The sequence below is a fragment of the Eleutherodactylus coqui genome, chromosome 2 (genome assembly GCF_035609145.1).
Source record: "Eleutherodactylus coqui strain aEleCoq1 chromosome 2, aEleCoq1.hap1, whole genome shotgun sequence".
In the NCBI taxonomy this organism is placed as follows: domain Eukaryota; kingdom Metazoa; phylum Chordata; class Amphibia; order Anura; family Eleutherodactylidae; genus Eleutherodactylus; species Eleutherodactylus coqui.
Window position 1 is genome coordinate 320,712,583 of NC_089838.1, and position 23,158 is coordinate 320,735,740.

General features: G+C 43.8%; 17 non-coding genes across 17 annotated transcripts; all 17 read left to right on the forward strand.

Annotated features, from left to right (window-relative positions):
- Nucleotides 1–189: 189 nt before the first annotated feature.
- Nucleotides 190–261, forward strand: TRNAW-CCA (transfer RNA tryptophan (anticodon CCA)). Its single transcript has one exon. It is a non-coding gene; the product is annotated as a tRNA-Trp (tRNA).
- Nucleotides 262–4,837: 4,576 nt separating this feature from the next.
- On the forward strand, nt 4,838–4,909 carry TRNAW-CCA (transfer RNA tryptophan (anticodon CCA)). Its single transcript has one exon. It is a non-coding gene; the product is annotated as a tRNA-Trp (tRNA).
- Nucleotides 4,910–5,501: 592 nt separating this feature from the next.
- Nucleotides 5,502–5,573, forward strand: TRNAW-CCA (transfer RNA tryptophan (anticodon CCA)). The gene has a single exon. It is a non-coding gene; the product is annotated as a tRNA-Trp (tRNA).
- Nucleotides 5,574–7,493: 1,920 nt separating this feature from the next.
- On the forward strand, nt 7,494–7,565 carry TRNAW-CCA (transfer RNA tryptophan (anticodon CCA)). Its single transcript has one exon. It is a non-coding gene; the product is annotated as a tRNA-Trp (tRNA).
- A 592-nt stretch (nt 7,566–8,157) lies between these two features.
- On the forward strand, nt 8,158–8,229 carry TRNAW-CCA (transfer RNA tryptophan (anticodon CCA)). The gene has a single exon. It is a non-coding gene; the product is annotated as a tRNA-Trp (tRNA).
- A 1,920-nt stretch (nt 8,230–10,149) lies between these two features.
- TRNAW-CCA (transfer RNA tryptophan (anticodon CCA)) lies at nt 10,150–10,221 on the forward strand. Its single transcript has one exon. It is a non-coding gene; the product is annotated as a tRNA-Trp (tRNA).
- A 1,256-nt stretch (nt 10,222–11,477) lies between these two features.
- TRNAW-CCA (transfer RNA tryptophan (anticodon CCA)) lies at nt 11,478–11,549 on the forward strand. Its single transcript has one exon. It is a non-coding gene; the product is annotated as a tRNA-Trp (tRNA).
- A 1,256-nt stretch (nt 11,550–12,805) lies between these two features.
- Nucleotides 12,806–12,877, forward strand: TRNAW-CCA (transfer RNA tryptophan (anticodon CCA)). The gene has a single exon. It is a non-coding gene; the product is annotated as a tRNA-Trp (tRNA).
- A 592-nt stretch (nt 12,878–13,469) lies between these two features.
- TRNAW-CCA (transfer RNA tryptophan (anticodon CCA)) lies at nt 13,470–13,541 on the forward strand. The gene has a single exon. It is a non-coding gene; the product is annotated as a tRNA-Trp (tRNA).
- A 592-nt stretch (nt 13,542–14,133) lies between these two features.
- Nucleotides 14,134–14,205, forward strand: TRNAW-CCA (transfer RNA tryptophan (anticodon CCA)). Its single transcript has one exon. It is a non-coding gene; the product is annotated as a tRNA-Trp (tRNA).
- Nucleotides 14,206–14,798: 593 nt separating this feature from the next.
- On the forward strand, nt 14,799–14,870 carry TRNAW-CCA (transfer RNA tryptophan (anticodon CCA)). The gene has a single exon. It is a non-coding gene; the product is annotated as a tRNA-Trp (tRNA).
- A 1,256-nt stretch (nt 14,871–16,126) lies between these two features.
- Nucleotides 16,127–16,198, forward strand: TRNAW-CCA (transfer RNA tryptophan (anticodon CCA)). Its single transcript has one exon. It is a non-coding gene; the product is annotated as a tRNA-Trp (tRNA).
- A 1,920-nt stretch (nt 16,199–18,118) lies between these two features.
- TRNAW-CCA (transfer RNA tryptophan (anticodon CCA)) lies at nt 18,119–18,190 on the forward strand. Its single transcript has one exon. It is a non-coding gene; the product is annotated as a tRNA-Trp (tRNA).
- A 592-nt stretch (nt 18,191–18,782) lies between these two features.
- TRNAW-CCA (transfer RNA tryptophan (anticodon CCA)) lies at nt 18,783–18,854 on the forward strand. The gene has a single exon. It is a non-coding gene; the product is annotated as a tRNA-Trp (tRNA).
- A 1,256-nt stretch (nt 18,855–20,110) lies between these two features.
- On the forward strand, nt 20,111–20,182 carry TRNAW-CCA (transfer RNA tryptophan (anticodon CCA)). Its single transcript has one exon. It is a non-coding gene; the product is annotated as a tRNA-Trp (tRNA).
- Nucleotides 20,183–20,774: 592 nt separating this feature from the next.
- TRNAW-CCA (transfer RNA tryptophan (anticodon CCA)) lies at nt 20,775–20,846 on the forward strand. Its single transcript has one exon. It is a non-coding gene; the product is annotated as a tRNA-Trp (tRNA).
- Nucleotides 20,847–22,102: 1,256 nt separating this feature from the next.
- Nucleotides 22,103–22,174, forward strand: TRNAW-CCA (transfer RNA tryptophan (anticodon CCA)). The gene has a single exon. It is a non-coding gene; the product is annotated as a tRNA-Trp (tRNA).
- Nucleotides 22,175–23,158: the final 984 nt, after the last annotated feature.

Consider the following 23,158-nt stretch of genomic DNA (forward strand, 5'->3'; position numbering starts at 1 on the left):
GTTTTTGCCTCCTGCATCTACTTTGACATGCAGCAGCAAGAGCTTGTTGCGCAACGGTTGTGCGTTTCACTCCACATCAGAAGATTGTGCCTAGAAATCACATCCAAATCAAATCAGACTTTTCATGAACCAGTACAGATACATGATCGAAAAGAGTGCTGAACAGTGTCAGCACACTCAAGTTTCATTGACCTTGTGGCGCAACGGTAGCGCGTCTGACTCCAGATCAGAAGGTTGCGTGTTCAAATCACGTCAGGGTCATCTGACATTTTACTCATCAACTACAAAAAATTGTTCAAAAACACTGTGGAATTGGGTTACGGCAAAAAAACAAACTTCTTTGACCTCGTGGCATAAATAAGCGTCTCTCAATAGAAGACCAGAAAGTTGCATGTGAAAATGACATTTGCACCACACTCTAAAAAAATGGAGTGAACTGGCCATGTGACATGACTGCGCTCTACGCAACCTTGATTCAAATACACATGCATCACGGCTCCACTTTTGGCACCTAAAAGAGGCCGAAGACTTTGTCAAAAGATAGCTTGACGGCACTTCAGATGCTGGAGAACCTAGCCCATATGGGGATAAAAAGCTGAAACCTCCGTGTTATTAGAACCACGGTTTAACAAAAGTGAGCAAGCAGACATGACACACAATGCCAGTTTTTGCCTCCTGCATCTAGTTTGACATGCAGCAGCAAGAGCTTGTTGCGCAACGGTTGTGCGTTTCACTCCACATCAGAAGATTGTGCCTAGAAATCACATCCAAATCAAATCAGACTTTTCATGAACCAGTACAGATACATGATCGAAAAGAGTGCTGAACAGGGTCAGAGCACTCAAGTTTCATTGACCTTGTGGCGCAACGGTAGCGCGTCTGACTCCACATCAGAAGGTTGCGTGTTCAAATCACGTCAGGGTCATCTGACATTTTACTCATCAACTACAAAAAATTGTTCAAAAACACTGTGGAATTGGGTTACGGCAAAAAAACAAACTTCTTTGACCTTGTGGCATAAATAAGCGTCTCTCAATGGAAGACCAGAAAGTTGCATGGGAAAATGACATTTGCACCACACTCTAAAAAAATGGAGTGAACTGGCCATGTGACATGACTGCGCTCTACGCAACCTTGATTCAAATACACATGCATCACGGCTCCACTTTTGGCACCTAAAAGAGGCCGAAGACTTTGTCAAAAGATAGCTTGACGGCACTTCAGATGCTGGAGAACCTAGCCCATATGGGGATCAAAAGCTGAAACCTCCGTGTTATTAGAACCACGGTTTAACAAAAGAGAGCAAGCAGACATGACACACAATGCCAGTTTTTGCCTCCTGCATCTAGTTTGACATGCAGCAGCAAGAGCTTGTTGCGCAACGGTTGTGCGTTTCACTCCACATCAGAAGATTGTGCCTAGAAATCACATCCAAATCAAATCAGACTTTTCATGATCCAGTACAGATACATGATCGAAAAGAGTGCTGAACAGGGTCAGAGCACTCAAGTTTCATTGACCTTGTGGCACAACGGTAGCGCGTCTGACTCCAGATCAGAAGGTTGCGTGTTCAAATCACGTCAGGGTCATCTGACATTTTACTCATCAACCACAAAAAATTGTTCAAAAACACTGTGGAATTGGGTTACGGCAAAAAAACAAACTTCTTTGACCTCGTGGCATAAATAAGCGTCTCTCAATAGAAGACCAGAAAGTTGCATGTGAAAATGACATTTGCACCACACTCTAAAAAAATGGAGTGAACTGGCCATGTGACATGACTGCGCTCTACGCAACCTTGATTCAAATACACATGCATCACGGCTCCACTTTTGGCACCCAAAAGAGGCCGAAGACTTTGTCAAAAGATAGCTTGACGGCACTTCAGATGCTGGAGAACCTAGCCCATATGGGGATCAAAAGCTGAAACCTCCGTGTTATTAGAACCACGGTTTAACAAAAGTGAGCAAGCAGACATGACACACAATGCCAGTTTTTGCCTCCTGCATCTAGTTTGACATGCAGCAGCAAGAGCTTGTTGCGCAACGGTTGTGCGTTTCACTCCACATCAGAAGATTGTGCCTAGAAATCACATCCAAATCAAATCAGACTTTTCATGAACCAGTACAGATACATGATCGAAAAGAGTGCTGAACAGGGTCAGAGCACTCAAGTTTCATTGACCTTGTGGCGCAACGGTAGCGCGTCTGACTCCACATCAGAAGGTTGCGTGTTCAAATCACGTCAGGGTCATCTGACATTTTACTCATCAACTACAAAAAATTGTTCAAAAACACTGTGGAATTGGGTTACGGCAAAAAAACAAACTTCTTTGACCTTGTGGCATAAATAAGCGTCTCTCAATGGAAGACCAGAAAGTTGCATGGGAAAATGACATTTGCACCACACTCTAAAAAAATGGAGTGAACTGGCCATGTGACATGACTGCGCTCTACGCAACCTTGATTCAAATACACATGCATCACGGCTCCACTTTTGGCACCTAAAAGAGGCCGAAGACTTTGTCAAAAGATAGCTTGACGGCACTTCAGATGCTGGAGAACCTAGCCCATATGGGGATCAAAAGCTGAAACCTCCGTGTTATTAGAACCACGGTTTAACAAAAGAGAGCAAGCAGACATGACACACAATGCCAGTTTTTGCCTCCTGCATCTAGTTTGACATGCAGCAGCAAGAGCTTGTTGCGCAACGGTTGTGCGTTTCACTCCACATCAGAAGATTGTGCCTAGAAATCACATCCAAATCAAATCAGACTTTTCATGATCCAGTACAGATACATGATCGAAAAGAGTGCTGAACAGGGTCAGAGCACTCAAGTTTCATTGACCTTGTGGCACAACGGTAGCGCGTCTGACTCCAGATCAGAAGGTTGCGTGTTCAAATCACGTCAGGGTCATCTGACATTTTACTCATCAACCACAAAAAATTGTTCAAAAACACTGTGGAATTGGGTTACGGCAAAAAAACAAACTTCTTTGACCTCGTGGCATAAATAAGCGTCTCTCAATAGAAGACCAGAAAGTTGCATGTGAAAATGACATTTGCACCACACTCTAAAAAAATGGAGTGAACTGGCCATGTGACATGACTGCGCTCTACGCAACCTTGATTCAAATACACATGCATCACGGCTCCACTTTTGGCACCCAAAAGAGGCCGAAGACTTTGTCAAAAGATAGCTTGACGGCACTTCAGATGCTGGAGAACCTAGCCCATATGGGGATCAAAAGCTGAAACCTCCGTGTTATTAGAACCACGGTTTAACAAAAGTGAGCAAGCAGACATGACACACAATGCCAGTTTTTGCCTCCTGCATCTAGTTTGACATGCAGCAGCAAGAGCTTGTTGCACAACGGTTGTGCGTTTCACTCCACATCAGAAGATTGTGCCTAGAAATCACATCCAAATCAAATCAGACTTTTCATGATCCAGTACAGATACATGATCGAAAAGAGTGCTGAACAGGGTCAGAGCACTCAAGTTTCATTGACCTTGTGGCGCAACAGTAGCGCGTCTGACTCCAGATCAGAAGGTTGCGTGTTCAAATCACGTCAGGGTCATCTGACATTTTACTCATCAACTACAAAAAATTGTTCAAAAACACTGTGGAATTGGGTTACGGCAAAAAAGCAAACTTCTTTGACCTTGTGGCATAAATAAGCGTCTCTCAATGGAAGACAAGAAAGTTGCATGTGAAAATGACATTTGCACCACACTCTAAAAAAATGGAGTGAACTGGCCATGTGACATGACTGCGCTCTACGCAACCTTGATTCAAATACACATGCATCACGGCTCCACTTTTGGCACCTAAAAGAGGCCGAAGACTTTGTCAAAAGATAGCTTGACGGCACTTCAGATGCTGGAGAACCTAGCCCATATGGGGATCAAAAGCTGAAACCTCCGTGTTATTAGAACCACGGTTTAACAAAAGTGAGCAAGCAGACATGACACACAATGCCAGTTTTTGCCTCCTGCATCTAGTTTGACATGCAGCAGCAAGAGCTTGTTGCACAACGGTTGTGCGTTTCACTCCACATCAGAAGATTGTGCCTAGAAATCACATCCAAATCAAATCAGACTTTTCATGATCCAGTACAGATACATGATCGAAAAGAGTGCTGAACAGGGTCAGAGCACTCAAGTTTCATTGACCTTGTGGCGCAACAGTAGCGCGTCTGACTCCAGATCAGAAGGTTGCGTGTTCAAATCACGTCAGGGTCATCTGACATTTTACTCATCAACTACAAAAAATTGTTCAAAAACACTGTGGAATTGGGTTACGGCAAAAAAGCAAACTTCTTTGACCTTGTGGCATAAATAAGCGTCTCTCAATGGAAGACAAGAAAGTTGCATGTGAAAATGACATTTGCACCACACTCTAAAAAAATGGAGTGAACTGGCCATGTGACATGACTGCGCTCTACGCAACCTTGATTCAAATACACATGCATCACGGCTCCACTTTTGGCACATAAAAGAGGCCGAAGACTTTGTCAAAAGATAGCTTGACGGCACTTCAGATGCTGGAGAACCTAGCCCATATGGGGATCAAAAGCTGAAACCTCCGTGTTATTAGAACCACATTTTAACAAAAGTGAGCAAGCAGACATGACACACAATGCCAGTTTTTGCCTCCTGCATCTAGTTTGACATGCAGCAGCAAGAGCTTGTTGCGCAACGGTTGTGCGTTTCACTCCACATCAGAAAATTGTGCCTAGAAATCACATCCAAATCAAATCAGACTTTTCATGAACCAGTACAGATACATGATCGAAAAGAGTGCTGAACAGGGTCAGAGCACTCAAATTTCATTGACCTTGTGGCGCAACGGTAGCGCGTCTGACTCCAGATCAGAAGGTTGCGTGTTCAAATCACGTCAGGGTCATCTGACATTTTACTCATCAACTACAAAAAATTGTTCAAAAACACTGTGGAATTGGGTTACGGCAAAAAAACAAACTTCTTTGACCTTGTGGCATAAATAAGCTTCTCTCAATGGAAGACCAGAAAGTTGCATGTGAAAATGACATTTGCACCACACTCTAAGAAAATGGAGTGAACTGGCCATGTGACATGACTGCGCTCTACGCAACCTTGATTCAAATACACATGCATCACGGCTCCACTTTTGGCACCCAAAAGAGGCCGAAGACTTTGTCAAAAGATAGCTTGACGGCACTTCAGATGCTGGAGAACCTAGCCCATATGGGGATCAAAAGCTGAAACCTCCGTGTTATTAGAACCACGGTTTAACAAAAGTGAGCAAGCAGACATGACACACAATGCCAGTTTTTGCCTCCTGCATCTAGTTTGACATGCAGCAGCAAGAGCTTGTTGCGCAACGGTTGTGCGTTTCACTCCACATCAGAAGATTGTGCCTAGAAATCACATCCAAATCAAATCAGACTTTTCATGAACCAGTACAGATACATGATCGAAAAGAGTGCTGAACAGTGTCAGCACACTCAAGTTTCATTGACCTTGTGGCGCAACGGTAGCGCGTCTGACTCCAGATCAGAAGGTTGCGTGTTCAAATCACGTCAGGGTCATCTGACATTTTACTCATCAACTACAAAAAATTGTTCAAAAACACTGTGGAATTGGGTTACGGCAAAAAAACAAACTTCTTTGACCTTGTGGCATAAATAAGCGTCTCTCAATGGAAGACCAGAAAGTTGCATGGGAAAATGACATTTGCACCACACTCTAAAAAAATGGAGTGAACTGGCCATGTGACATGACTGCGCTCTATGCAACCTTGATTCAAATACACATGCATCACGGCTCCACTTTTGGCACCCAAAAGAGGCCAAAGACTTTGTCAAAAGATAGCTTGACGGCACTTCAGATGCTGGAGAACCTAGCCCATATGGGGATCAAAAGCTGAAACCTCCGTGTTATTAGAACCACGGTTTAACAAAAGTGAGCAAGCAGACATGACACACAATGCCAGTTTTTGCCTCCTGCATCTAGTTTGACATGCAGCAGCAAGAGCTTGTTGCACAACGGTTGTGCGTTTCACTCCACATCAGAAGATTGTGCCTAGAAATCACATCCAAATCAAATCAGACTTTTCATGATCCAGTACAGATACATGATCGAAAAGAGTGCTGAACAGGGTCAGAGCACTCAAGCTTCATTGACCTTGTGGCGCAACAGTAGCGCGTCTGACTCCAGATCAGAAGGTTGCGTGTTCAAATCACGTCAGGGTCATCTGACATTTTACTCATCAACTACAAAAAATTGTTCAAAAACACTGTGGAATTGGGTTACGGCAAAAAAGCAAACTTCTTTGACCTTGTGGCATAAATAAGCGTCTCTCAATGGAAGACAAGAAAGTTGCATGTGAAAATGACATTTGCACCACACTCTAAAAAAATGGAGTGAACTGGCCATGTGACATGACTGCGCTCTACGCAACCTTGATTCAAATACACATGCATCACGGCTCCACTTTTGGCACCTAAAAGAGGCCGAAGACTTTGTCAAAAGATAGCTTGACGGCACTTCAGATGCTGGAGAACCTAGCCCATATGGGGATCAAAAGCTGAAACCTCCGTGTTATTAGAACCACGGTTTAACAAAAGTGAGCAAGCAGACATGACACACAATGCCAGTTTTTGCCTCCTGCATCTAGTTTGACATGCAGCAGCAAGAGCTTGTTGCACAACGGTTGTGCGTTTCACTCCACATCAGAAGATTGTGCCTAGAAATCACATCCAAATCAAATCAGACTTTTCATGATCCAGTACAGATACATGATCGAAAAGAGTGCTGAACAGGGTCAGAGCACTCAAGTTTCATTGACCTTGTGGCGCAACAGTAGCGCGTCTGACTCCAGATCAGAAGGTTGCGTGTTCAAATCACGTCAGGGTCATCTGACATTTTACTCATCAACTACAAAAAATTGTTCAAAAACACTGTGGAATTGGGTTACGGCAAAAAAGCAAACTTCTTTGACCTTGTGGCATAAATAAGCGTCTCTCAATGGAAGACAAGAAAGTTGCATGTGAAAATGACATTTGCACCACACTCTAAAAAAATGGAGTGAACTGGCCATGTGACATGACTGCGCTCTACGCAACCTTGATTCAAATACACATGCATCACGGCTCCACTTTTGGCACATAAAAGAGGCCGAAGACTTTGTCAAAAGATAGCTTGACGGCACTTCAGATGCTGGAGAACCTAGCCCATATGGGGATCAAAAGCTGAAACCTCCGTGTTATTAGAACCACGGTTTAACAAAAGTGAGCAAGCAGACATGACACACAATGCCAGTTTTTGCCTCCTGCATCTAGTTTGACATGCAGCAGCAAGAGCTTGTTGCGCAACGGTTGTGCGTTTCACTCCACATCAGAAAATTGTGCCTAGAAATCACATCCAAATCAAATCAGACTTTTCATGAACCAGTACAGATACATGATCGAAAAGAGTGCTGAACAGGGTCAGAGCACTCAAATTTCATCGACCTTGTGGCGCAACGGTAGCGCGTCTGACTCCAGATCAGAAGGTTGCGTGTTCAAATCACGTCAGGGTCATCTGACATTTTACTCATCAACTACAAAAAATTGTTCAAAAACACTGTGGAATTGGGTTACGGCAAAAAAACAAACTTCTTTGACCTTGTGGCATAAATAAGCGTCTCTCAATGGAAGACCAGAAAGTTGCATGTGAAAATGACATTTGCACCACACTCTAAGAAAATGGAGTGAACTGGCCATGTGACATGACTGCGCTCTACGCAACCTTGATTCAAATACACATGCATCACGGCTCCACTTTTGGCACCCAAAAGAGGCCGAAGACTTTGTCAAAAGATAGCTTGACGGCACTTCAGATGCTGGAGAACCTAGCCCATATGGGGATCAAAAGCTGAAACCTCCGTGTTATTAGAACCACGGTTTAACAAAAGTGAGCAAGCAGACATGACACACAATGCCAGTTTTTGCCTCCTGCATCTAGTTTGACATGCAGCAGCAAGAGCTTGTTGCGCAACGGTTGTGCGTTTCACTCCAAATTAGAAGATTGTGCCTAGAAATCACATCCAAATCAAATCAGACTTTTCATGAACCAGTACAGATACATGATCGAAAAGAGTGCTGAACAGTGTCAGCGCACTCAAGTTTCATTGACCTTGTGGCGCAACGGTAGCGCGTCTGACTCCAGATCAGAAGGTTGCGTGTTCAAATCACGTCAGGGTCATCTGACATTTTACTGATCAACTACAAAAAACTGTTCAAAAACACTGTGGAATTGGGTAACGGCAAAAAAGCAAACTTCTTTGACCTTGTGGCATAAATAAGCGTCTCTCAATGGAAGACCAGAAAGTTGCATGGGAAAATGACATTTGCACCACACTCTAAAAAAATGGAGTGAACTGGCCATGTGACATGACTGCGCTCTACGCAACCTTGATTCAAATACACATGCATCACGGCTCCACTTTTGGCACCCAAAAGAGGCCGAAGACTTTGTCAAAAGATAGCTTGACGGCACTTCAGATGCTGGAGAACCTAGCCCATATGGGGATCAAAAGCTGAAACCTCCGTGTTATTAGAACCACGGTTTAACAAAAGTGAGCAAGCAGACATGACACACAATGCCAGTTTTTGCCTCCTGCATCTAGTTTGACATGCAGCAGCAAGAGCTTGTTGCGCAACGGTTGTGCGTTTCACTCCACATCAGAAGATTGTGCCTAGAAATCACGGCCAAATCAAATCAGACTTTTCATGATCCAGTACAGATACATGATCGAAAAGAGTGCTGAACAGGGTCAGAGGACTCAAGTTTCATTGACCTTGTGGCGCAACGGTAGCGCGTCTGACTCCAGATCAGACGGTTGCGTGTTCAAATCACGTCAGGGTCATCTGACATTTTACTCATCAACTACAAAAAATTGTTCAAAAAGACTGTGGAATTGGGTTACGGCAAAAAAACAAACTTCTTTGACCTTGTGGCATAAATAAGCGTCTCTCAATGGAAGACCAGAAAGTTGCATGGGAAAATGACATTTGCACCACACTCTAAAAAAATGGAGTGAACTGGCCATGTGACATGACTGCGCTCTACGCAACCTTGATTCAAATACACATGCATCACGGCTCCACTTTTGGCACCCAAAAGAGGCCGAAGACTTTGTCAAAAGATAGCTTGACGGCACTTCAGATGCTGGAGAACCTAGCCCATATGGGGATCAAAAGCTGAAACCTCCGTGTTATTAGAACCACGGTTTAACAAAAGTGAGCAAGCAGACATGACACACAATGCCAGTTTTTGCCTCCTGCATCTAGTTTGACATGCAGCAGCAAGAGCTTGTTGCGCAACGGTTGTGCGTTTCACTCCACATCAGAAGATTGTGCCTAGAAATCACATCCAAATCAAATCAGACTTTTCATGAACCAGTACAGATACATGATCGAAAAGAGTGCTGAACAGGGTCAGAGCACTCAAGTTTCATTGACCTTGTGGCACAACGGTAGCGCGTCTGACTCCAGATCAGAAGGTTGCGTGTTCAAATCACGTCAGGGTCATCTGACATTTTACTCATCAACCACAAAAAAAAGTTCAAAAACACTGTGGAATTGGGTTACGGCAAAAAAACAAACTTCTTTGACCTCGTGGCATAAATAAGCGTCTCTCAATGGAAGACCAGAAAGTTGCATGTGAAAATGACATTTGCACCACACTCTAAAAAAATGGAGTGAACTGGCCATGTGACATGACTGCGCTCTACGCAACCTTGATTCAAATACACATGCATCACGGCTCCACTTTTGGCACCTAAAAGAGGCCGAAGACTTTGTCAAAAGATAGCTTGACGGCACTTCAGATGCTGGAGAACCTAGCCCATATGGGGATCAAAAGCTGAAACCTCGGTGTTATTAGAACCACGGTTTAACAAAAGTGAGCAAGCAGACATGACACACAATGCCAGTTTTTGCCTCCTGCATCTAGTTTGACATGCAGCAGCAAGAGCTTGTTGCGCAACGGTTGTGCGTTTCACTCCACATCAGAAGATTGTGCCTAGAAATCACATCCAAATCAAATCAGACTTTTCATGATCCAGTACAGATACATGATCGAAAAGAGTGCTGAACAGGGTCAGAGCACTCAAGTTTCATTGACCTTGTGGCGCAACGGTAGCGCGTCTGACTCCAGATCAGAAGGTTGCGTGTTCAAATCACGTCAGGGTCATCTGACATTTTACTCATCAACTACAAAAAATTGTTCAAAAACACTGTGGAATTGGGTTACGGCAAAAAAACAAACTTCTTTGACCTCGTGGCATAAATAAGCGTCTCTCAATAGAAGACCAGAAAGTTGCATGTGAAAATGACATTTGCACCACACTCTAAAAAAATGGAGTGAACTGGCCATGTGACATGACTGCGCTCTACGCAACCTTGATTCAAATACACATGCATCATGGCTCCACTTTTGGCACCTAAAAGAGGCCGAAGACTTTGTCAAAAGATAGCTTGACGGCACTTCAGATGCTGGAGAACCTAGCCCATATGGGGATAAAAAGCTGAAACCTCCGTGTTATTAGAACCACGGTTTAACAAAAGTGAGCAAGCAGACATGACACACAATGCCAGTTTTTGCCTCATGCATCTAGTTTGACATGCAGCAGCAAGAGCTTGTTGCGCAACGGTTGTGCGTTTCACTCCACATCAGAAGATTGTGCCTAGAAATCACATCCAAATCAAATCAGACTTTTCATGAACCAGTACAGATACATGATCGAAAAGAGTGCTGTACAGTGTCAGCACACTCAAGTTTCATTGACCTTGTGGCGCAACGGTAGCGCGTCTGACTCCACATCAGAAGGTTGCTTTTTCAAATCACGTCAGGGTCATCTGACATTTTACTCATCAACTACAAAAAATTGTTCAAAAACACTGTGGAATTGGGTTACGGCAAAAAAACAAACTTCTTTGACCTTGTGGCATAAATAAGCGTCTCTCAATGGAAGACCAGAAAGTTGCATGTGAAAATGACATTTGCACCACACTCTAAAAAAATGGAGTGAACTGGCCATGTGACATGACTGCGCTCTACGCAACCTTGATTCAAATACACATGCATCACGGCTCCACTTTTGGCACCCAAAAGAGGCCAAAGACTTTGTCAAAAGATAGCTTGACGGCACTTCAGATGCTGGAGAACCTAGCCCATATGGGGATCAAAAGCTGAAACCTCCGTGTTATTAGAACCACGGTTTAACAAAAGTGAGCAAGCAGACATGACAGACAATGCCAGTTTTTGCCTCCTGCATCTAGTTTGACATGCAGCAGCAAGAGCTTGTTGCGCAACGGTTGTGCGTTTCACTCCACATCAGAAGATTGTGCCTAGAAATCACATCCAAATCAAATCAGACTTTTCATGATCCAGTACAGATACATGATCGAAAAGAGTGCTGAACAGGGTCAGAGCACTCAAGTTTCATTGACCTTGTGGCGCAACGGTAGCGCGTCTGACTCCAGATCAGAAGGTTGCGTGTTCAAATCACGTCAGGGTCATCTGACATTTTACTCATCAACTACAAAAAATTGTTCAAAAACACTGTGGAATTGGGTTACGGCAAAAAAACAAACTTCTTTGACCTTGTGGCATAAATAAGCGTCTCTCAATGGAAGACCAGAAAGTTGCATGTGAAAATGACATTTGCACCACACTCTAAAAAAATGGAGTGAACTGGCCATGTGACATGACTGCGCTCTACGCAACCTTGATTCAAATACACATGCATCACGGCTCCACTTTTGGCACCTAAAAGAGGCCGAAGACTTTGTCAAAAGATAGCTTGACGGCACTTCAGATGCTGGAGAACCTAGCCCATATGGGGATAAAAAGCTGAAACCTCCGTGTTATTAGAACCACGGTTTAACAAAAGTGAGCAAGCAGACATGACAGACAATGCCAGTTTTTGCCTCCTGCATCTAGTTTGACATGCAGCAGCAAGAGCTTGTTGCGCAACGGTTGTGCGTTTCACTCCACATCAGAAGATTGTGCCTAGAAATCAAATCCAAATCAAATCAGACTTTTCATGATCCAGTACAGATACATGATCGAAAAGAGTGCTGAACAGGGTCAGAGCACTCAAGTTTCATTGACCTTGTGGTGCAACGGTAGCGCGTCTGACTCCAGATCAGAAGGTTGCGTGTTCAAATCACGTCAGGGTCATCTGACATTTTACTCATCAACTACAAAAAATTATTCAAAAACACTGTGGAATTGGGTTACGGCAAAAAAACAAACTTCTTTGACCTTGTGGCATAAATAAGCGTCTCTCAATGGAAGACCAGAAAGTTGCATGTGAAAATGACATTTGCACCACACTCTAAAAAAATGGAGTGAACTGGCCATGTGACATGACTGCGCTCTACGCAACCTTGATTCAAATACACATGCATCACGGCTCCACTTTTGGCACCTAAAAGAGGCCGAAGACTTTGTCAAAAGATAGCTTGACGGCACTTCAGATGCTGGAGAACCTAGCCCATATGGGGATCAAAAGCTGAAACCTCCGTGTTATTAGAACCACGGTTTAACAAAAGTGAGCAAGCAGACATGACACACAATGCCAGTTTTTGCCTCCTGCATCTAGTTTGACATGCAGCAGCAAGAGCTTGTTGCGCAACGGTTGTGCGTTTCACTCCACATCAGAAAATTGTGCCTTGAAATCACATCCAAATCAAATCAGACTTTTCATGATCCAGTACAGATACATGATCGAAAAGAGTGCTGAACAGGGTCAGAGCACTCAAGTTTCATTGACCTTGTGGCGCAACGGTAGCGCGTCTGACTCCAGATCAGAAGGTTACGTGTTCAAATCACGTCAGGGTCATCTGACATTTTACTCATCAACTACAAAAAATTGTTCAAAAACACTGTGGAATTGGGTTACGGCAAAAAAACAAACTTCTTTGACCTTGTGGCATAAATAAGCGTCTCTCAATGGAAGACCAGAAAGTTGCATGGGAAAATGACATTTGCACCACACTCTAAAAAAATGGAGTGAACTGGCCATGTGACATGACTGCGCTCTACGCAACCTTTATTCAAATACACATGCATCACGGCTCCACTTTTGGCACCCAAAAGTGGCCGAAGACTTTGTCAAAAGATAGCTTGACGGCACTTCAGATGCTGGAGAACCTAGCCCATATGGGGATCAAAAGCTGAAACCTCCGTGTTATTAGAACCACGGTTTAACAAAAGTGAGCAAGCAGACATGACACACAATGCCAGTTTTTGCTTCCTGCATCTAGTTTGACATGCAGCAGCAAGAGCTTGTTGCGCAACGGTTGTGCGTTTCACTCCACATCAGAAGATTGTGCCTAGAAATCACATCCAAATCAAATCAGACTTTTCATGATCCAGTACAGATACATGATCGAAAAGAGTGCTGAACAGGGTCAGAGTACTCAAGTTTCATTGACCTTGTGGCGCAACGGTAGCGCGTCTGACTCCAGATCAGAAGGTTGCGTGTTCAAATCACGTCAGGGTCATCTGACATTTTACTCATCAACTACAAAAAATTGTTCAAAAACACTGTGGAATTGGGTTACGGCAAAAAAACAAACTTCTTTGACCTTGTGGCATAAATAAGCGTCTCTCAATGGAAGACCAGAAAGTTGCATGTGAAAATGACATTTGCACCACACTCTAAAAAAATGGAGTGAACTGGCCATGTGACATGACTGCGCTCTACGCAACCTTTATTCAAATACACATGCATCACGGCTCCACTTTTGGCACCCAAAAGTGGCCGAAGACTTTGTCAAAAGATAGCTTGACGGCACTTCAGATGCTGGAGAACCTAGCCCATATGGGGATCAAAAGCTGAAACCTCCGTGTTATTAGAACCACGGTTTAACAAAAGTGAGCAAGCAGACATGACACACAATGCCAGTTTTTGCCTCCTGCATCTAGTTTGACATGCAGCAGCAAGAGCTTGTTGCGCAACGGTTGTGCGTTTCACTCCACATCAGAAGATTGTGCCTAGAAATCACATCCAAATCAAATCAGACTTTTCATGAACCAGTACAGATACATGATCGAAAAGAGTGCTGAACAGTGTCAGCACACTCAAGTTTCATTGACCTTGTGGCGCAACGGTAGCGCGTCTGACTCCAGATCAGAAGGTTGCGTGTTCAAATCACGTCAGGGTCATCTGACATTTTACTCATCAACTACAAAAAATTGTTCAAAAACACTGTGGAATTGGGTTACGGCAAAAAAAGCAAACTTCTTTGACCTTGTGGCATAAATAAGCGTCTCTCAATGGAAGACCAGAAAGTTGCATGTGAAAATGACATTTGCACCAGACTCTAAAAAAATGGAGTGAACTGGCCATGTGACATGACTGCGCTCTACGCAACCTTGATTCAAATACACATGCATCACGGCTCCACTTTTGGCACCCAAAAGAGGCCAAAGACTTTGTCAAAAGATAGCTTGACGGCACTTCAGATGCTGGAGAACCTAGCCCATATGGGGATCAAAAGCTGAAACCTCCGTGTTATTAGAACCACGGTTTAACAAAAGTGAGCAAGCAGACATGACACACAATGCCAGTTTTTGCCTCCTGCATCTAGTTTGACATGCAGCAGCAAGAGCTTGTTGCGCAACGGTTGTGCGTTTCACTCCACATCAGAAGATTGTGCCTAGAAATCACATCCAAATCAAATCAGACTTTTCATGATCCAGTACAGATACATGATCGAAAAGAGTGCTGAACAGGGTCAGAGCACTCAAGTTTCATTGACCTTGTGGCGCAACGGTAGCGCGTCTGACTCCAGATCAGAAGGTTGCGTGTTCAAATCACGTCAGGGTCATCTGACATTTTACTCATCAACTACAAAAAATTGTTCAAAAACACTGTGGAATTGGGTTACGGCAAAAAAACAAACTTCTTTGACCTTGTGGCATAAATAAGCGTCTCTCAATGGAAGACCAGAAAGTTGCATGTGAAAATGACATTTGCACCACACTCTAAAAAAATGGAGTGAACTGGCCATGTGACATGACTGCGCTCTACGCAACCTTGATTCAAATACACATGCATCACGGCTCCACTTTTGGCACCTAAAAGAGGCCGAAGACTTTGTCAAAAGATAGCTTGACGGCACTTCAGATGCTGGAGAACCTAGCCCATATGGGGATCAAAAGCTGAAACCTCCGTGTTATTAGAACCACGGTTTAACAAAAGTGAGCAAGCAGACATGACACACAATGCCAGTTTTTGCCTCCTGCATCTAGTTTGACATGCAGCAGCAAGAGCTTGTTGCGCAACGGTTGTGCGTTTCACTCCACATCAGAAAATTGTGCCTAGAAATCACATCCAAATCAAATCAGACTTTTCATGATCCAGTACAGATACATGATCGAAAAGAGTGCTGAACAGGGTCAGAGCACTCAAGTTTCATTGACCTTGTGGCGCAACGGTAGCGCGTCTGCCTCCAGATCAGAAGGTTGCGTGTTCAAATCACGTCAGGGTCATCTGACATTTTACTCATCAACTACAAAAAATTGTTCAAAAACACTGTGGAATTGGGTTACGGCAAAAAAACAAACTTCTTTGACCTTGTGGCATAAATAAGCGTCTCTCAATGGAAGACCAGAAAGTTGCATGGGAAAATGACATTTGCACCACACTCTAAAAAAATGGAGTGAACTGGCCATGTGACATGACTGCGCTCTACGCAACCTTTATTCAAATACACATGCATCACGGCTCCACTTTTGGCACCCAAAAGAGGCCGAAGACTTTGTCAAAAGATAGCTTGACGGCACTTCAGATGCTGGAGAACCTAGCCCATATGGGGATCAAAAGCTGAAACCTCCGTGTTATTAGAACCACGGTTTAACAAAAGTGAGCAAGCAGACATGACACACAATGCCAGTTTTTGCCTCCTGCATCTAGTTTGACATGCAGCAGCAAGAGCTTGTTGCGCAACGGTTGTGCGTTTCACTCCACATCAGAAGATTGTGCCTAGAAATCACATCCAAATCAAATCAGACTTTTCATGAACCAGTACAGATACATGATCGAAAAGAGTGCTGAACAGTGTCAGCACACTCAAGTTTCATTGACCTTGTGGCGCAACGGTAGCGCGTCTGACTCCAGATCAGAAGGTTGCGTGTTCAAATCACGTCAGGGTCATCTGACATTTTACTGATCAACTACAAAAAACTGTTCAAAAACACTGTGGAATTGGGTAACGGCAAAAAAGCAAACTTCTTTGACCTTGTGGCATAAATAAGCGTCTCTCAATGGAAGACCAGAAAGTTGCATGGGAAAATGACATTTGCACCACACTCTAAAAAAATGGAGTGAACTGGCCATGTGACATGACTGCGCTCTACGCAACCTTGATTCAAATACACATGCATCACGGCTCCACTTTTGGCACCTAAAAGAGGCCGAAGACTTTGTCAAAAGATAGCTTGACGGCACTTCAGATGCTGGAGAACCTAGCCCATATGGGGATCAAAAGCTGAAACCTCCGTGTTATTAGAACCACGGTTTAACAAAAGTGAGCAAGCAGACATGACACACAATGCCAGTTTTTGCCTCCTGCATCTAGTTTGACATGCAGCAGCAAGAGCTTGTTGCGCAACGGTTGTGCGTTTCACTCCACATCAGAAGATTGTGCCTAGAAATCACGGCCAAATCAAATCAGACTTTTCATGATCCAGTACAGATACATGATCGAAAAGAGTGCTGAACAGGGTCAGAGGACTCAAGTTTCATTGACCTTGTGGCGCAACGGTAGCGCGTCTGACTCCAGATCAGACGGTTGCGTGTTCAAATCACGTCAGGGTCATCTGACATTTTACTCATCAACTACAAAAAATTGTTCAAAAAGACTGTGGAATTGGGTTACGGCAAAAAAACAAACTTCTTTGACCTTGTGGCATAAATAAGCGTCTCTCAATGGAAGACCAGAAAGTTGCATGGGAAAATGACATTTGCACCACACTCTAAAAAAATGGAGTGAACTGGCCATGTGACATGACTGCGCTCTATGCAACCTTGATTCAAATACACATGCATCACGGCTCCACTTTTGGCACCCAAAAGAGGCCAAAGACTTTGTCAAAAGATAGCTTGACGGCACTTCAGATGCTGGAGAACCTAGCCCATATGGGGATCAAAAGCTGAAACCTCCGTGTTATTAGAACCACGGTTTAACAAAAGTGAGCAAGCAGACATGACACACAACGCCAGTTTTTGCCTCCTGCATCTAGTTTGACATGCAGCAGCAAGAGCTTGTTGCGCAACGGTTGTGCGTTTCACTCCACATCAGAAGATTGTGCCTAGAAATCACATCCAAATCAAATCAGACTTTTCATGATCCAGTACAGATACATGATCGAAAAGAGTGCTGAACAGGGTCAGAGCACTCAAGTTTCATTGACCTTGTGGCACAACGGTAGCGCGTCTGACTCCAGATCAGAAGGTTGCGTGTTCAAATCACGTCAGGGTCATCTGACATTTTACTCATCAACCACAAAAAAAAGTTCAAAAACACTGTGGAATTGGGTTACGGCAAAAAAACAAACTTCTTTGACCTCGTGGCATAAATAAGCGTCTCTCAATGGAAGACCAGAAAGTTGCATGTGAAAATGACATTTGCACCACACTCTAAAAAAATGGAGTGAACTGGCCATGTGACATGACTGCGCTCTACGCAACCTTGATTCAAATACACATGCATCACGGCTCCACTTTTGGCACCTAAAAGAGGCCGAAGACTTTGTCAAAAGATAGCTTGACGGCACTTCAGATGCTGGAGAACCTAGCCCATATGGGGATCAAAAGCTGAAACCTCGGTGTTATTAGAACCACGGTTTAACAAAAGTGAGCAAGCAGACATGACACACAATGCCAGTTTTTGCCTCCTGCATCTAGTTTGACATGCAGCAGCAAGAGCTTGTTGCGCAACGGTTGTGCGTTTCACTCCACATCAGAAGATTGTGCCTAGAAATCACATCCAAATCAAATCAGACTTTTCATGATCCAGTACAGATACATGATCGAAAAGAGTGCTGAACAGGGTCAGAGCACTCAAGTTTCATTGACCTTGTGGCGCAACGGTAGCGCGTCTGACTCCAGATCAGAAGGTTGCGTGTTCAAATCACGTCAGGGTCATCTGACATTTTACTCATCAACTACAAAAAATTGTTCAAAAACACTGTGGAATTGGGTTACGGCAAAAAAACAAACTTCTTTGACCTCGTGGCATAAATAAGCGTCTCTCAATAGAAGACCAGAAAGTTGCATGTGAAAATGACATTTGCACCACACTCTAAAAAAATGGAGTGAACTGGCCATGTGACATGACTGCGCTCTACGCAACCTTGATTCAAATACACATGCATCATGGCTCCACTTTTGGCACCTAAAAGAGGCCGAAGACTTTGTCAAAAGATAGCTTGACGGCACTTCAGATGCTGGAGAACCTAGCCCATATGGGGATAAAAAGCTGAAACCTCCGTGTTATTAGAACCACGGTTTAACAAAAGTGAGCAAGCAGACATGACACACAATGCCAGTTTTTGCCTCATGCATCTAGTTTGACATGCAGCAGCAAGAGCTTGTTGCGCAACGGTTGTGCGTTTCACTCCACATCAGAAGATTGTGCCTAGAAATCACATCCAAATCAAATCAGACTTTTCATGATCCAGTACAGATACATGATCGAAAAGAGTGCTGAACAGGGTCAGAGCACTCAAGTTTCATTGACCTTGTGGCGCAACGGTAGCGCGTCTGACTCCAGATCAGAAGGTTGCGTGTTCAAATCACGTCAGGGTCATCTGACATTTTACTCATCAACTACAAAAAATTGTTCAAAAACACTGTGGAATTGGGTTACGGCAAAAAAACAAACTTCTTTGACCTTGTGGCATAAATAAGCGTCTCTCAATGGAAGACCAGAAAGTTGCATGTGAAAATGACATTTGCACCACACTCTAAAAAAATGGAGTGAACTGGCCATGTGACATGACTGCGCTCTACGCAACCTTGATTCAAATACACATGCATCACGGCTCCACTTTTGGCACCTAAAAGAGGCCGAAGACTTTGTCAAAAGATAGCTTGACGGCACTTCAGATGCTGGAGAACCTAGCCCATATGGGGATCAAAAGCTGAAACCTCCGTGTTATTAGAACCACGGTTTAACAAAAGTGAGCAAGCAGACATGACACACAATGCCAGTTTTTGCCTCCTGCATCTAGTTTGACATGCAGCAGCAAGAGCTTGTTGCACAACGGTTGTGCGTTTCACTCCACATCAGAAGATTGTGCCTAGAAATCACATCCAAATCAAATCAGACTTTTCATGATCCAGTACAGATACATGATCGAAAAGAGTGCTGAACAGGGTCAGAGCACTCAAGTTTCATTGACCTTGTGGCGCAACAGTAGCGCGTCTGACTCCAGATCAGAAGGTTGCGTGTTCAAATCACGTCAGGGTCATCTGACATTTTACTCATCAACTACAAAAAATTGTTCAAAAACACTGTGGAATTGGGTTACGGCAAAAAAGCAAACTTCTTTGACCTTGTGGCATAAATAAGCGTCTCTCAATGGAAGACAAGAAAGTTGCATGTGAAAATGACATTTGCACCACACTCTAAAAAAATGGAGTGAACTGGCCATGTGACATGACTGCGCTCTACGCAACCTTGATTCAAATACACATGCATCACGGCTCCACTTTTGGCACATAAAAGAGGCCGAAGACTTTGTCAAAAGATAGCTTGACGGCACTTCAGATGCTGGAGAACCTAGCCCATATGGGGATCAAAAGCTGAAACCTCCGTGTTATTAGAACCACGGTTTAACAAAAGTGAGCAAGCAGACATGACACACAATGCCAGTTTTTGCCTCCTGCATCTAGTTTGACATGCAGCAGCAAGAGCTTGTTGCGCAACGGTTGTGCGTTTCACTACACATCAGAAAATTGTGCCTAGAAATCACATCCAAATCAAATCAGACTTTTCATGAACCAGTACAGATACATGATCGAAAAGAGTGCTGAACAGGGTCAGAGCACTCAAATTTCATTGACCTTGTGGCGCAACGGTAGCGCGTCTGACTCCAGATCAGAAGGTTGCGTGTTCAAATCACGTCAGGGTCATCTGACATTTTACTCATCAACTACAAAAAATTGTTCAAAAACACTGTGGAATTGGGTTACGGCAAAAAAACAAACTTCTTTGACCTTGTGGCATAAATAAGCGTCTCTCAATGGAAGACCAGAAAGTTGCATGTGAAAATGACATTTGCACCACACTCTAAGAAAATGGAGTGAACTGGCCATGTGACATGACTGCGCTCTACGCAACCTTGATTCAAATACACATGCATCACGGCTCCACTTTTGGCACCCAAAAGAGGCCGAAGACTTTGTCAAAAGATAGCTTGACGGCACTTCAGATGCTGGAGAACCTAGCCCATATGGGGATCAAAAGCTGAAACCTCCGTGTTATTAGAACCACGGTTTAACAAAAGTGAGCAAGCAGACATGACACACAATGCCAGTTTTTGCCTCCTGCATCTAGTTTGACATGCAGCAGCAAGAGCTTGTTGCGCAACGGTTGTGCGTTTCACTCCAAATTAGAAGATTGTGCCTAGAAATCACATCCAAATCAAATCAGACTTTTCATGAACCAGTACAGATACATGATCGAAAAGAGTGCTGAACAGTGTCAGCGCACTCAAGTTTCATTGACCTTGTGGCGCAACGGTAGCGCGTCTGACTCCAGATCAGAAGGTTGCGTGTTCAAATCACGTCAGGGTCATCTGACATTTTACTGATCAACTACAAAAAACTGTTCAAAAACACTGTGGAATTGGGTAACGGCAAAAAAGCAAACTTCTTTGACCTTGTGGCATAAATAAGCGTCTCTCAATGGAAGACCAGAAAGTTGCATGGGAAAATGACATTTGCACCACACTCTAAAAAAATGGAGTGAACTGGCCATGTGACATGACTGCGCTCTACGCAACCTTGATTCAAATACACATGCATCACGGCTCCACTTTTGGCACCTAAAAGAGGCCGAAGACTTTGTCAAAAGATAGCTTGACGGCACTTCAGATGCTGGAGAACCTAGCCCATATGGGGATCAAAAGCTGAAACCTCCGTGTTATTAGAACCACGGTTTAACAAAAGTGAGCAAGCAGACATGACACACAATGCCAGTTTTTGCCTCCTGCATCTAGTTTGACATGCAGCAGCAAGAGCTTGTTGCGCAACGGTTGTGCGTTTCACTCCACATCAGAAGATTGTGCCTAGAAATCACGGCCAAATCAAATCAGACTTTTCATGATCCAGTACAGATACATGATCGAAAAGAGTGCTGAACAGGGTCAGAGGACTCAAGTTTCATTGACCTTGTGGCGCAACGGTAGCGCGTCTGACTCCAGATCAGACGGTTGCGTGTTCAAATCACGTCCGGGTCATCTGACATTTTACTCATCAACTACAAAAAATTGTTCAAAAAGACTGTGGAATTGGGTTACGGCAAAAAAACAAACTTCTTTGACCTTGTGGCATAAATAAGCGTCTCTCAATGGAAGACCAGAAAGTTGCATGGGAAAATGACATTTGCACCACACTCTAAAAAAATGGAGTGAACTGGCCATGTGACATGACTGCGCTCTACGCAACCTTGATTCAAATACACATGCATCACGGCTCCACTTTTGGCACCCAAAAGAGGCCGAAGACTTTGTCAAAAGATAGCTTGACGGCACTTCAGATGCTGGAGAACCTAGCCCATATGGGGATCAAAAGCTGAAACCTCCGTGTTATTAGAACCACGGTTTAACAAAAGTGAGCAAGCAGACATGACACACAATGCCAGTTTTTGCCTCCTGCATCTAGTTTGACATGCAGCAGCAAGAGCTTGTTGCGCAACGGTTGTGCGTTTCACTCCACATCAGAAGATTGTGCCTAGAAATCACATCCAAATCAAATCAGACTTTTCATGAACCAGCACAGATACATGATCGAAAAGAGTGCTGAACAGTGTCAGCACACTCAAGTTTCATTGACCTTGTGGCGCAACGGTAGCGCGTCTGACTCCAGATCAGAAGGTTGCGTGTTCAAATCACGTCAGGGTCATCTGACATTTTACTCATCAACTACAAAAAATTGTTCAAAAACACTGTGGAATTGGGTTACGGCAAAAAAACAAACTTCTTTGACCTTGTGGCATAAATAAGCGTCTCTCAATGGAAGACCAGAAAGTTGCATGGGAAAATGACATTTGCACCACACTCTAAAAAAATGGAGTGAACTGGCCATGTGACATGACTGCGCTCTATGCAACCTTGATTCAAATACACATGCATCACGGCTCCACTTTTGGCACCCAAAAGAGGCCAAAGACTTTGTCAAAAGATAGCTTGACGGCACTTCAGATGCTGGAGAACCTAGCCCATATGGGGATCAAAAGCTGAAACCTCCGTGTTATTAGAACCACGGTTTAACAAAAGTGAGCAAGCAGACATGACACACAATGCCAGTTTTTGCCTCATGCATCTAGTTTGACATGCAGCAGCAAGAGCTTGTTGCGCAACGGTTGTGCGTTTCACTCCACATCAGAAGATTGTGCCTAGAAATCACATCCAAATCAAATCAGACTTTTCATGAACCAGTACAGATACATGATCGAAAAGAGTGCTGTACAGTGTCAGCACACTCAAGTTTCATTGACCTTGTGGCGCAACGGTAGCGCGTCTGACTCCACATCAGAAGGTTGCTTTTTCAAATCACGTCAGGGTCATCTGACATTTTACTCATCAACTACAAAAAATTGTTCAAAAACACTGTGGAATTGGGTTACGGCAAAAAAACAAACTTCTTTGACCTTGTGGCATAAATAAGCGTCTCTCAATGGAAGACCAGAAAGTTGCATGTGAAAATGACATTTGCACCACACTCTAAAAAAATGGAGTGAACTGGCCATGTGACATGACTGCGCTCTACGCAACCTTGATTCAAATACACATGCATCACGGCTCCACTTTTGGCACCCAAAAGAGGCCAAAGACTTTGTCAAAAGATAGCTTGACGGCACTTCAGATGCTGGAGAACCTAGCCCAT